We start from the raw sequence: 14251 nt of genomic DNA, 5'->3' as shown, positions 1-14251 counted from the left end.
CACTGTGTAGCGAATTATGCCGCATGGCATTTTGACAAAATTTACTGTTGACGTGGCAGTCTGGTAATTTTTTTGTCCAAACGTGACACTTTGGTCACTGTTCCGTATAAATGAGAATACCAGAAAACAAAGATGTACAGTAAAAAAAAATTTGTTACCTTGTACCAAACATGACACGTGGGGGCGTTTGGTACCCGAATAATATTTAGTAACCTGGGAAAGCAAAATTGGGCAAAGTTTATGCGACGTTTGGTAACCAAAAAAGGCAAAGCTTCCCGAGTAAAACTATTTCCCGGTTGTTTGCTGTTGTGTGTGAAGTTAGGTACGACAACAAGCTCAGGAAGTCCATTGATTAGGTGAAATAATTTTTTGTCCGAGGATGTGAAAAAGGAACGGCGAATATTAGACCAAAATATCCCTGTGTGATTGTAGATCTGGGAACAAATCGAGTTGGTGAAATGACCTGGTAGCTGCATGTACAAAGAAACTAACAAGATTAAAGCTGGCAAAATTTAAAAGAGAAAAAAAAAGAGGATGGATGGAGGACAACGAGTCAACTCTCTACACAGAGAAAATGGGATCAAATAGAGAGAAAGAGAATAAATTTAGTTTCTTTTGCGAAGGCTTTGAATTCGAGCGTTGAGAAGAGACTCGCATTGATGACAAAAACCATAAGTGAGAAGGTCCAACAATGTTTGTGTGTAGAACTTTGTTGTCTCTGTGAACGAAGGCAACAACGGCTTCCCAATGGCGCCATCTGAAGTACCCAGATCAAGGTGGCTCACGTTTGGTATCCAGATCTGTGTCTTATCTGTTGTTAATAACGTTCACAGCTCTAATTGAATAAAAAAGTAACGGTGGGGTTATTTTACATTCCTACTACTATTTTACAATCAACGACTCAGAGAACTTAATCAAATTAATTCGGAAAAAATTTGGTCAACCAAACATCTTTTTGTAACTTATCCGGAAAAAAATTTCTCACCATTTTCCAGTAATATTTTGTTCCTAGATAAAAATAAATTTCTCCCGTAACAAACTCCCATCTATGGTATTTTACAAATCCCACACAGCAAGGGAAAATCAAAACCAATTTGTGAGGCAAAAATACCCAGCAACCCTAGGTTTGCTGTATGTGAAACAAGTCAATTTCCTCTTGTGTTGCTTTGCTTGGTTCTCAGTAAGCTTATGTGCTTTGTTCCTTACTTTGTTTTGTGTGGTTCATCAACAAATCAATTTGCTCTGTGCTGTTTTCCACGGTTAGTTCTCTTCCTTGGCTCTCTTATTTCATTTTTTTGTGAATTTTTGTAGTATGGCATTTTGTGCTCTTTATATCAAAATGACATGATGGTTTGTCCCCATTTGTATTTAGTCATTAGAGTTCTGAGTTTGTGATCTGAGTTTTTGAAATATGTTTTTTTTTTTTCGGAAGGGAAGCTGTGTATAAATCAACTTAGTGAGTTATCCATCACTACGACACTCATCGAATTCATTTTCAGGTCAGTCATTATTCACCCTTTAATTCTTACACTGTTTTTGTTCTTCATCGCTAATTAGCGGGAACTTTTTCTTCTTTTTATTTCCTTTCCATTCCATTGATCTTTCCCTCGCTATTTTTCACGCTATTTTTCATTTGATCCTTTTTCTTATATCACATATAGGTTTGTTCTCTGCTTGCATAAATTGGGTTTTTTAATTTTTATTTATATTTTATTTTGCCCCTTTTTAATCGAATGTGTGATTTCTGGGCTTGATTCAAAACCATGAGGTTTTACAAGTCTTTCAGAGGTCTACACATTAGGTTTGGAGTTAAATCAATAAAATGAAGCAGAGGATTTTCAGCACTAATTATGTACTTTCATTTTTGATTTCTTCAAATAAAATGTACAACAGTTTGATGCATAATCTATTTGTTTACTCAGTGTGTGCACTTAAGTTCTTTTGATTTCATTTTAGTTGGGAACTTTTGTTGATTTTCCCTTTGACTGGGTCCTTGTTTTCTCCATTCTTCATTCATTTATGGGAAATCATTTTCTCATGTTGTTGGATATTGTTTTCTCATATTGTGAGACATCGAAATTCGTGTTATCTTTTTTTTTTTTAACAAGTGGTGGGACCTACTCCTTATTGTGTCTATAGCATGAGAGATGTTATTTCATGTAATATAAGAAAAGAGAAGCCCTTCATTTATACACTAGCTTTGGTTTGTATTTTAATTAAACAAATAAAATACAAGGTTTTACCATGTGTTTGACTCATGTAGGGTCAATATAGTTAAAAAATTAGTTTGGTATTTTAAGTCTTTTAATTACGGTTGATTTAATTTTAATAAATGATAAAAGAAATGGTTGTAATTTAACCTCCTCTAATAAACAAGGGGCTATCTTGTATCAACTATTAAGTGTGTATGATAAAAGTCATATTCCCCTATAAATTGATTGTTCCAGTAGATTTAAAAGCATACCCATGTGAACACACTTCTAGTTTGGATTAGATGTCAACCAACTTGGCATTACAGAGAAATGAATTTGCCTAAGGATATATAGTCTTATTTTGACCAGGTGGCGTTGAGAAACAACTTAACCAAATTTTTAGAGGCTTTATGTATATACACCAACACTCCCACATAAAACAGACAAAACATGCTTTTACTTTTTGCAGTCAACTCTGAAAAAGCATATCAGGACAAAACGTACATAACAAAAGCAGGCAAAGACATACGCTGCAGAGCCGACTAGCACACACAAGGACAGATATACGGACAAACACGTTGAACACCTACAAATGTCAAAAGATCTTCCTTGGAAAGACAACAACGCAAGACAACTCAACCCTAATCTCTACCCAATCAATTGCATGTGTCTGATCAAGAAAAGAGGGCAAGCCCCCAATCCTATGGTGCAAGGAACGATCAGAACTAATCATAAGAATGCCCCTACCTCTCTAGCCTATAAATAGAAGATCAAACGAAGACAAAGGCAAGACTTTGTTATATTTTCAGCTATGACTTTAATCACCAACTAACTCCTTTTGGAATGGAAAAAATGTGAAACTATTATACCTTTGTCTTCAAAACTTTTGTACTAAAACCTCTTGGATTTCTATTGTTTAAGTATTTTAACATTTTGTATCAACTGACCTTGAACATGACTGAGAAAGGAACTTTCAAAGGAAAGGATTTCAGACAGCTGAATAATAGGAGGAAGGTGAGTTGTGTAGTAACACTCTCACTAGCCGCTTTAAGAATAAGGGGCCACCTCATTCACGAAGGTTCTGTGCTGAGTCATCATTGAGAACGAAGTCGCCATAGGAATATAGGGACCCGTATACTATTTTAGCCCATGAGTTGAGGAATCAGAGTTAGCATTGTAGAGACCTGAACAAATCCAATGGTCGAGGTCTTGAGACGAGATTACATTAAGGTTTAATAGGAGATCAGTGGATCCCTTCTTTTTCTTTTATCGTTCCACCACCATGTCACAAGTGTTAATCCCTAAACTTTCTCGCCTTTATTTTATAATTTATTTTCTTCATACATACACAAAATTATACTTTATACACACTCATACCAACTATACTTTTCCTTTAACTTGTCGTTCCCCCTTTCAAAAAAGAGGGGAACTTAAAATACATAACAATGTGAGAAATTGTTTGATGTTGATATGAACCTTTTGTCATGATGGGATGTCGTTGTGATAATTGGGAATGACTGGCCAGAACAATTCAATATCGTTAACCATTCTTTTATTCTTTAATGTAGCCTGAGGTATCAGTTAGCAATATTTTCTCTATGGAAACGATAATCTGGGACTTAAACACTCCCCTTTATTAATTGATGCGCGCACTTGCGCGAAGTTGTCTTCATTTTAGGGAACAAATGTGTTTCCTCTGATTGATTGTAAGAAGGACCAAAGTCACAATCTTGGGAATGGATGCATTTTCCTTGATAGACTGCAATAGAACCCAACAAAATGCACAGCGTTCAAAAAGCTAACAAGTAATAAATAGCAAAAGAAAGATTGCTATTAACCTTGCTGTTACTTTGAGGGTCAGACATGCTTTGATCTGGATGCTCAGCCACTAATGGCAAGTTATGAGTGCTTCCAACCTCCAATATTTTTGATTCCAACAGCTTGGTGATTTGACCAACTCAAATCTACGAAATGTGTGCAACAACATAAACAACAGTATCACTTATTGACACCTTGGAAACAAGAACCTATGCAAATTATTCACACAGATGCACACAATAACATCCAACTTATAAGAGAATTGTAATAGCTTCTAATTGAATATTTTCAGGGAAATGATGATAGAATAATAAGAAAACAAAAAAGTATATAGCAGTAGAAATGATAATAGAGTATTGTTTGAAAGGATTCTTGAAAGCACTTGCAAAGCTAAAGCCTTTCCCCTCCTGACAGCCGCATCCCATGTCAGATCAGGTCCCTATTTGGATCCTTTTTCAATTTGTTTTCAACTTTCTTCATTGATGGCTCCAGTTACCCTATGTTTTTTGGCTCCTTAGAAAACGGGGCCCAAAGACCCTGATAATTTGTTTTTAAGGATGACAAATCCAGATTTATGAGCAAATATAGAGAGCCTTTGACCACTAGTAGGTGTTGCAGATGAAGCTCCAGACATCTTGTGAGGTTCAGCATAGACTTTGAATCAAACTCTATCTTCATTCTCTTATCCAGTCCCTTTTAGGATGCAAACAAAAAACTTATAATAACTTATCAAGGATGAACACAGCTTAAACAAAATTCCAAAACAATCTATACATATTGAGAAACAATGAAAAAGAAACAGATACTCCACCGTTGATCAAATAAAAAGTCAATAAGGTGAAAAAATCATCAGAATCAGTGCTATTAACAGAGAAATATAGAGAGAGAAAAGTGGAGTAATATTACAGAAAAAGAAAAATCACGAGAAAGACTAACACATGAACAAAGTCAACAAGCTCCAGAGACTTGTCACAGAATGCTCAGCAAAAGAAAAAACCCAACTACGCAACCAAAAGAAGAGCAAACATCACAAAGATTCAGAAAAACACAATTTTCATTATAACAGAACAGAAGTGGAGAAACCTAACCTGCTTGCCCAGTTAGATGCCAAGCAATGACTAACATAAATGGAATAACTCAAATTTGGGATTTTATTTCTTCACACAAGTATTAAATATTATTTTACTTCCAATATTATTCGGCCATTCTTATCATATAGGAACCTGCCACGTATTAATGTCTGAAAAATGTCTTTTGCATCATCATAGTGGTCATAAAATATTATGTTATCACTCATGTGCTCACCATCACCTTGTTCTCAGTCAAATTTTGAATACATAACAGAACTCAAAGTTATAAATGATTTGCCTATCACATTGTTCATGAAGATAGGTAAGAGGAGAAACAACAACCAGAACTATGATTTTAGCATATATATATGACATAATCCCACAGAAGAAAGGCCTTTACAATAGAGTTATGCTACGAACATATTTTACATCATTAACGTTCACAAAATTATTACCCTACATACCATTACAACTTGGTAATGCACAAAAAACCCAAAACCATTAAATTACAACTCAACAACATTTTTATTTCTTGTATAGCAAAAATACCAAGTAGAATTTGATGTACAATTAGCAAAATCACTAGTGCTTCCAACAATTTGTCCTTTTAATGCAGTTAGAGCATGTGGGTTCATCAACCCACTCAAAGAAATTACAATTCTCACTTGTTTTGAAGTTAGGACATCCAAGGAACTTCCTTCCTGGATTCCTTGTTGTCTAAGACTTTCGCAACACGGCCCTATTTCCACAGTGGCACATCTTCACATTCGATTCAGACAAAGATGAAGAATGCATGGAAAATACACTTTCACACCCACTTATGCCAGACCGATCTCCACCCATGCTACCTTAGATCAAAGTTCCTGTCGCTTGCAAACAATGAATATTCCCCCTACAACAAGGAATGACATGAAAAATTGTATAAACACACGACACTCCAAAACATTCCACTACAACTGCAATCAAAAGCCTTTCATTCATAGCAAACTTCGTGAGTGTTTTTCCCCATACCCACAACGATGAAAAGCCAAAATGAAAATTAAAAAATAAATACTCAATATAGAACCCAGGTAGTAAACTCGCCTCATAAATCTAAAAGCAACAGACTTTGTACATGACATAGGGCATGCAACGAATAGTGCAGCTGAAGTAATGCACCACATATGAAAAACATAAAAAAATATAAGACTTGAAGGGATCCTTACCTCAACAATTCCAGACGAATGTACAGGGAACCAACACGAGAGATATACAACGCACCCAACAGATAGCAAATTGGTCAGAAAGGCCACGTTTAAAAACAAATACGAAGACACAGACTTGAACCTTTTGTCAATGCTATGGCTTCGTCCTTGTTGTCCTTCTCACTATGAACAGTGTGTGCAACTGCACTCTCTTGTTCCCTCTCATCTCAATTCCTTTTCATCTGAAACACAAGCAAGTGTTATCATAGAGACAACATTTGAAATAAAAACTCTGCTCGTGAGACCTCAACCAGAGGCAACGTATGAAGTGTTTGGAGAGATGTTGAAGAAAGCCTAGGGCGGAAAAAATTCCTCTTTCAGTGAAGGTGGATATACCAAACCTAGATCAATGTAAATCGTGCAAAAGTAAAAAATACGAGGGGTTAGTTTACAAAAATAACCCCATATTCCCAGTAATATTTCATAATCAACCAAATATACAATCATTAATCTTTATCCAATATTCCTGGTAATTTTTTGGCCTACCAGACAACTTTTTATTAACATTTCTGAAAAAACTTACTTTCCCACTATATTCCCAGTAATCGTGATTCTCGGATAAAAAAATATTTTTCCTGTACCAAATGCTACAGGCATATGAAAAATGGGCATGGAGTTCAAGACGGAGCTTGCAAGAGTGGGCTTTAGATTTTCATCCGGATAATTTGTCTGTGACCCATGTCATAACTTCATCATATTTCAATTTCCCTCTATAATTGGACATATTTTGAATCCCTCGTTATTTACTAGCTATGTTGCACCGACACATGACACACAATACGATACGACACGCCGACACGTTAATTTTAAAAAATGTCATATTTCAACACGTTATAACATTTTTTATATTAAATAATAATTTTAATATATATAATATGATTTATATTTAATACATATAGCGGTTCATAGTAAGTCATATAACCAATCGAATATTCAAATTTCATAATATAAATATAAAGCAAAAATAATAGAATCTCCATATAACCAATCAAATATTCTTATGTTTTTTATCCGTTTGGTTTTTGATCCGGTCTTTACATTTTCACTTATTTAGATTTTCATCCTTGAGTAACTAATATTGTTAAAGGGATACCTGAGGATTGATTCACTTCAAAGGGATAATTTTGATTGGTATACTAAGAAATAAAATCTCAAATGACATTATTTTGAAGTTCCAGAAGATGAATTCAAAAAAGAAACGAATAAACTCTTATATTATTATTTTCAAGTTTCAACGATTAACGTATCACTATATTAATTTTTTGAACAATATTTACCATTAAATTGTTCATTCAATATATAAAATAGATATTAATTCTTTCCAATTCGTCTTATTGTATCATAACTTTCTTGCTACTATTTATTGCATTTTTAAAAGAAAAGAAAGGGCATATTTCTTACCAATAAACCAGTTCCCACAGCAGTGTATCAGAGAAGCAAAACGGTGTGTAGTCTATTCTGCACCCTTCTTCTCTTTCACCATAACAACCTTCATGTGGAGCGTGAGCAACAAATCGAGATCAATGCCAACGACACCTCATTCTCACCACTACCAGACTCGGTGCTTGCACACCAGATCAGATCCTTGCTCATCGTTGTAGGCTTGTAGCCATCTTCTTCTTCACTAGGCTCTTCGACCACTCTTTCGCCCCTTGCACCCTCGTTGCCGAATAGATCTTTGGTGCTACTGTTGTACCAAAAATTTAGTATATCCCATCAATAAAAATATTACGCCAAAATTCTCTTTTTTCTGCCAAATTCTTTCTCTCTCCTCTGATGTGTAATACTCATTGATGGGATGCACTGAATCTAAATGCAACAGTAGCACCTAAGATTTATTCTTCATTGCCGTCACGATGTTCGTAACTATTTGTCTGTCTGTTTTTCTTTTAATTTTTCTTTTTTTAAAACTATTTTAAATTTATAAGAAATTCTAAAATTTTACATTTTTGCCTTTTAACCGCATCGGACATGGTCAAAATCGCATGTCGAAATAGTCAATATATCCCAAAACATTAGCAGCATGTTGGAACTTGTTGGTGCTTCCTTGTTTACTAGTATTGGAAACTTGTTGAACCTCCCATATGAAGTACATTGATTATTAGTTTCCATATTACTTTTTCTAGAAGAAAATGCACGTATTATCATGATTAATTTTTTTCCCCCGAAAAGTTATGAAATTTGTTAATCGCATAAGATTTTAGGCCTAACTTTTTTTCATATCTATTTTAATTATTTTTATGCAACACGTTGCATTACAATCTCAATCAACCTTCGTCATTTATTTCTCCTCTCACGATTGGTTGAGATCTTGATCAACTAGTGCCAGAGAGGAGGAGATAATATAAACATGATAAAAGGTAGTTATAATATTCCATTCCTTATAAAATTAATAAATTCACTTCAAAATATTTTTATTTTTGAAAAATAAAAATATATTTTATTTGGAATATAATATTATACCTACCTATTTTCGTATTTATTATATCTACTTATCTCTAACACCGTTAGATTATAATCTCAACCAACTATGGGAGAAAACAGAGATGGTAAAAGTCGATCGAAACTTAATATTATAATTTAATAGTATTAGAAAGAAGTAGGTAAAAAAAATTACAAGCATAATATTCCATCCATTTTATTTAATGAGCATTTTATAATCAATCATTAATGACTAATTGCAAATACACATAATATTGACTTTGAAGCTTCAAAAAATACAAAATATTTTGAATAAAGAACAATTTAATAGATTTGAAACAATACAATACATGTATTTAATTAACAAATATTTAAGAATTCTGAAAAACATTCCAAACAGTGTAAAGTGTATATATTTTTTTAATAAATAATATTATAATTTGATACATGGAAGTATGATTTAGTTATTAATTTTTTTTAATTTAAACCTTTGATTTCATGTTTTGAATATATTTAAGTGATATAATGAGAGAAATTATATTTACTATTTTTTTGGCAAATTACATAAAAACTCCCTCTATTTAAGTGCTCTTTAAAAAAGATAATCTGCACTCTAAATTAAAGCGATTAACCCTTTTACACCTTTTTATTATAACAATTAAACATATTGGTTAAATTTAAGACAAAAATACCCTTGTCTTCAACATTTTCATATTTTTGAAGATCGCACACTATATTTGACAACCACTCGGGCCATATACACCATATCAACCCAGACAACATAATTTGGCCGTGGTTGAGCTTGGTGCTTATTGAGACCAACATGAATTTCAGGGCAATATCCATATACCCTATCACTGCAGTGGCGGAGCCAGCTAAAAAAATGAGACAGTGCCAAAAAAAAATTTAATACATGAAGTGAGAAAAAAAATACTCAAGGCATCAGAGAGGCCAGGGTGGGAGCTAACAGAGCACAACTCTCAAAGGCAATGATGTTAAGAAATTTAATAATAATTTATTTATATAATAAATAGGTTTTATTTAAAATATAAAATTAAACTTATGTGTATAATCAGTAAATCCAACAACCACTCATTTCACCAATCCCAAACTAATCCTCACAAAATAATTGCAGATAGCCACAGAGAGGGGGGCAAAAAAATTAAAATATTATACTTTTAATAATTAATTACGAATTGGTAGCAGTTTGGAAACTATTTTCAAATTTATTGCAATCATTCACGCTCAAATTAGGCGTGACTATTCACGGCCAAATTAGGCGTGACTCCTAAGGCATTCACGCCTGTTAGAGCAGAAGATTCCTAATATTATTGGCTGTTGTGATATGTATCTTATCTTGTATTTGTTAGGATTATTTTTGTACCTAGTTGCTAGGATCTTATCGGATTGTTGCACCAACTTAGGATTAGCTTAGTGTTATTAGTTTACTGATACGTAGCAACAACCTTTGTTATTATTTTGCTGATACGTTGCAATACGTTGCAACAACCTCTTTTGTATCTTTGTGTATATAACATACACTTCATCAATGGAATCAACAACGAATGTTTGATGCCATTTAACATGGTATCAGAGCGATCCATTCATACTTCTGCATATCATTGTGTTTGACAGCTTTGCTGTACTTGTTCAATATGGCACATGAAGCCAGTAGTGGTTCGAAGCCTTCGGTCCCTAGTTCACCATTTTATTTGGCAGGTTCAGATAGCCCAGGCATTCTTCTCACAACGGTTATTCTATGAGGAGAATCGAATTGTGAAAACTGGGCAAAACTGATGAAGAATGCCCTCAAAGCGAAGAATAAGCTTGTATTTGTTGATGGCTCTTTGAAGAAGCCTGAGAAAACGCAGACAGACGAATGGCGTGCATGGGAAATATGTAATTCTATGATCAATGGTTGGATTCACAACACCATTGATCCCAAGTTACAACCGTTCATAAAGTGTTTTGACAAAGCAAAGGAACGCTAGGACGACCTGAAGGAACGTTACGCTGTGGAGAATTTTTCGCGCCAATACCAACTGAAGGTTAATCTGACGACCATCAGACAAAAGGGCAGCACCAATGGAGATTATTACATGCAGCTGCGCGCCGTGTGGGACGAACTCCAGAGCAGCAAGACTTTTTTTTCTTGTGCGTGTGCTGCTGATTGCCTTTACACAAAAGACATTGAGGAAGCACGCAAACATGATCGTGTATACACGTTCCTGATGGGGCTGGATGAGTCCATTTATGGGAACTTGCATTCTCAAATTCTTAATCAATCTCCATTGCCTACAACGAACAAGGTGTATGCCCTCGTGACCCAGGAAGAAACTGACCGCACGATAACACGTAATCAGAATGCCAACGTTGATGTAATTGGCTTTGTCTCTCAAACTCCAGCACCTGACAAACCAATGGAGCTCCCTCCTTGCGTTCATTGTGGAATGACAAATCATGATGCCTCTCGTTGCTGGAAGATCATAGGTTATCCTGCTGATCGCTTCCCTGCTGATCGTAGTTGTGGTTTTGCTACTGATCGCAGCGGTGGCAGGGGAGAGGCCGCGGTCGTTTTGGACATTTTGGTGGAGACAGGAACGCTTCACATGATAGGAATTTTGGAGGTAACAGAAATCATTCCCACGGTGGCTTCTCAGCAAAACAACTCACTGCCAATGTGGCTCAAACCGTGGAACCATTAGCGCAAACCAATGCTTTTTCAGTTTTGACACCATAAGTGGTAACATAATTGCTGTCCTTAGTTGACAAACCTTAGCCCTCAGTGGACAAGCCCTCACTGCTCGTTCATTGTAATTAGCTTATTGATAGCGGTGCTTCACGTCATATGACAGGAACTTTTGCTTTGCTTCATGATGTTCAAAATATTGCACCTTTGGCCGTGGGATTACCTAATGGACATGTTACATATGCTATCAAGCAAGGAACTATATTTCTTGCTCACTCGTTCTCTTTATCTAATGTCCTCTTTGTGCCACAATTAACATGCAATCTCATTTCTGTATCTGCATTATCTAGAGAACATAATGTGAACGTTGTATTTACTGGTGAAAATTGCATTGTGCAGGACCGCAAGCTAAGGATGGAGATTGGATTGGGTGATCAAAGAGATGGTGTGTATGTGTTTCGTCCCACTCAAGCTGCTGTGTTTGCTGCTCGTTCATATGATACGTATGCATTATGGCATCAACGTTTGGGTCATGCTTCTCATGATGCAGTGTCTCTAATTTCTAGTTTTGTTAATTTTCGTAATGTAAGCAATAATGCATGTGATGTGTGTCACCGTGCAAAGCAAACTCTTTCTATATTTCTTGTTCATGAACGTAAAAGCAATAAAATATTTGAACTCATTCATTGTGATACTTGGGGTCCTTATAGAACCTCGTCTCTTTCTGGTGCGCATTATTTCCTCACTATTGTTGATGATTGTAGTCGTGCTGTTTGGGTTAATTTAATGAGTGAAAAGAGTGAAACATATGCAATTTTATGCAAATTCATTCTCATGGTGAACACTCAATTTGGCACCAAGGTTCAATGTGTTCGATCCGATAATGGCACTGAGTTTACATCCAAAAAGTTACAAGACTTATTTATTGAAAATGGCATCATCCATCAGACCTCATGCGCTTACACACCACAACAAAATGGTTGTGTCGAACGAAAGCATAGACATATTCTCAATGTTTCACGTGCTCTTATGTTTCAGGCTAATTTACCAATTCATTTTTGGGGAGATAGTGTCATGACTGCAGCGCAAATTATCAACAGGACTCCCACTAAAATCCTTCATGGAAAAACTCCACATGAGATATTATATGGTTGCGTCCCTGCCTATGATCACTTAAAGGTATTCGTCTGCCTGTGCTATGCCTCCACTCAACCGAAGCCATCGGACAAATTCAGCTCCAGGTCACGCAGGTGTATGTTCCTTGGCTATCCATATGGTAAGAAGGGTTGGAGGGTTTATGACATGCAAACTGATGAAGTCTTTGTCTCCCGCGATGTAACATTTCATGAAGCAGAATTTCCTTTTGCCAGCACCGATGTAATCCCTTCCGCTTCAACCTTGCCTTCCTTTATTCCATCGGACACTGACTCTCCTTCTTCGAGCACTCTTCCACCTGCAGTTGGCCTCGACGACAGGGGGTGTGTTGAACCATCAACCAGAACAATAGCAGCATCGTCTCCCAATCATGACCAAGCACCTGAGTTGCTCCCAGCTCCTGCGGTTGATGTCTGTGCACAAGAAGATGAAGCTCAGGTCACTACCGAAGTTGCACCAATCACTGCTCCTGAAAATTTAATTCGTTCCTCACGAACACGAAGAGCACCACCATATTTGAATGATTATAAGTGCAATCTAGTTGAAACACATACACATGCTTTTCAGGTCAATCACTCCAGTCTTCCCTTAGGTATGCACTATCATATAGTTAATTATGTGACTGCTAATCGTTTCTGCCAAAACCATCACAATTTTTTTGCTGCAATAGACGCAGGTACTGAGCCAAGATCTTTCAAAGAAGCAGTAACCAAACATGAATGGCGTAAGGCAATGGCGCAAGAAATCCAAGCTCTTGAAGAAAACCAAACGTGGAAGATTACTGATCTGCCTATGGGTAAACATGCACTCCCATGCAAGTGGGTGTACAAAATAAAGTATCTCTCCAATGGGAAAATTGAACGATACAAGGCACGTTTAGTGATAACTGGAAATCACCAAGTTCAGGGTGAAGATTTTAATGAGACATATGCTCCAGTGGGAAAAATGGTTAGTGTCAGAACCTTCCTCTCGGTTGTTGCTGCAAAAGGCTGGCATCTACATCAAATGGATGTGCAGAACGCGTTTCTTAATGGTGATTTGGATGAAGAAGTGTACATGTGAATACCACCAGGTTTTACTAAGGGTCAAGGAAGCAAGGTATGTCGATTGCAACGTTCTTTATATGGTCTCCAACAATCTCCTCGCAATTGGTTTGCCAAGTTAAGCTCGTCTCTTTTGGACTATGGTTTTGTTCAATCTCAGGCAGATCACACTCTGTTCACATTTAAGCATGGATCAACATTTTTGGCTTTGTTGATCTATGTTGATGATATTGTCCTAGCAGGAAATGACTCTGATGCTTGTGCCAAAGTGAAAAATTATCTAAATAAATGCTTCAGAATTAAAGATTTGGGTGATTTAAAATATTTTTTGGGGATCGAAATTGCCCGTAACAAAGATGGCATTTTTCTATGTCAGCGTAAATATGCATTGGATATTCTCCATGAAACTGGCTTGTTGAATTGTCGTCCAGTAACCTTTCCAATTAAGCAAAATCATTGCCTAGCTTTGGATGATGGACCCGAGTATACTGATCCCGCTAGATATAGACGCATAATTGGTAAGCTGGTCTATCTCATTATCACTCGTCCAGATTTGAGTTATGCAGTCCACATCCTCTCTCAATTTATGCAGGCACCTAAGGAGGCACATTATGAAGCA

This window comes from Gastrolobium bilobum, unplaced genomic scaffold (assembly GCF_033153095.1).
Source record: "Gastrolobium bilobum isolate Gb01-03AN ecotype WA unplaced genomic scaffold, APGP_CSIRO_Gbil_v1 utg68148, whole genome shotgun sequence".
In the NCBI taxonomy this organism is placed as follows: domain Eukaryota; kingdom Viridiplantae; phylum Streptophyta; class Magnoliopsida; order Fabales; family Fabaceae; genus Gastrolobium; species Gastrolobium bilobum.
The sequence above is the reverse complement of the archived record's forward strand: the minus strand, read 5'-3'. Positions refer to the sequence as shown.